Source organism: Octopus bimaculoides, chromosome 4, assembly GCF_001194135.2.
Source record: "Octopus bimaculoides isolate UCB-OBI-ISO-001 chromosome 4, ASM119413v2, whole genome shotgun sequence".
NCBI classification, from domain to species: domain Eukaryota; kingdom Metazoa; phylum Mollusca; class Cephalopoda; order Octopoda; family Octopodidae; genus Octopus; species Octopus bimaculoides.
The window spans coordinates 1,637,049-1,638,392 of NC_068984.1; positions in this window are offsets into that span (position 1 = coordinate 1,637,049).

Consider the following 1,344-nt stretch of genomic DNA (forward strand, 5'->3'; position numbering starts at 1 on the left):
TATATATATATAAATTTAAATAATAAGGATGAAAAACTGAATATTAATTTGATTAATATCAATTTAAAACCAGTGGCCTAGCAAATTGAAAATTCTGAAGATTCAGAAAAATTATATTACATACATATAAGAGGGATGACCACTAAGTGGACATCCAGTGAAACTGGTCTATGATTAATCTTTATATTTTGTATCTTTTCATTTGTCTTGCTCGCTTACGTTCTGGTGTTTGCTGAATTTTCTTGAGAACAATCGTTTCTTAGTGGTCAGACCATAGGTGATCTTCTTCTAGCAAAAAGGATGTCCACTTAGTGGTCATCCCTCTTATATGTATGTAATATATATAATTAATAATATCAGGGTAATAAGAAATTTTAGAAATTTCTACTACCAGTGGCCTAGCGTGTAAAAAAAATTAGTCAATAGACTATAATTCATATAAATACAGTGTACATTTAAACACATAAGAGGTATCCTTCATAGGATTCCTTGCACGCTAGAAGGAACAGCTAACATCCAAACCACTATTTAGGGATAAACTTCGAAGGGAATGAAAAATAAAAACATATACCATCTATCTCATGGACCATAGTTTCAGACTTTTTTAGCAAATAAAATAATTTGCTAGGCGAAGTCTTCATCAGCAGGTACACCTAGATTAAACATATAAGCATGAGGCAATCCAGCATATGCCCCGTGCTTATACATTCTAACTTTTCAAAACTACCGCTCAAGCGGTAAATAAAAATAATGCCTGCGTCTCATTCGAAAATTTTCCCGGTGTACCTGCTGATGAAGACTTCACTTAGCAAATTATTTTATTTGTTAAAAAAAGTCTGAAACCATGGTCTAGGAGATGGATGGTAAATGTTTTTATTTTTCATTCCCTTCGAAATTTATCCCTAATAAGAGATTAGAAACATGATTAGATCATGTTTCTAAAATAAATTTTCTATCATGAGGGAATCTTTTCAATTCAAGAAGGCACACGCTTCGTGCGAATTTTTAAGGACCATTGTTCTCTCAGATAAGCAGAGTTTGCGCCATCTGCTTCCGTCGAGGTATGGCCTCGGTTGTCCCAGGAGGTTTCGGCAAAATCTGTATAGCGTTCCCTCATCTTTTAAATGCCATATATACCTCGCTAATGTAACGTTGCGCCTCCTTGGAATCTTAAATTAGAACCTATGATTATTTAGTCTTGTTTTAAAGGGAACTTCCGTTGCTCCAACATATCTTCGTGTGTGTCTATACGTTGTTGCTGATTCTGCTGGATATCACCTCTGTTTCGTAGACCACGGCTTCAGAGTTAAATCGACCGAGCATATATATATATATATATATATA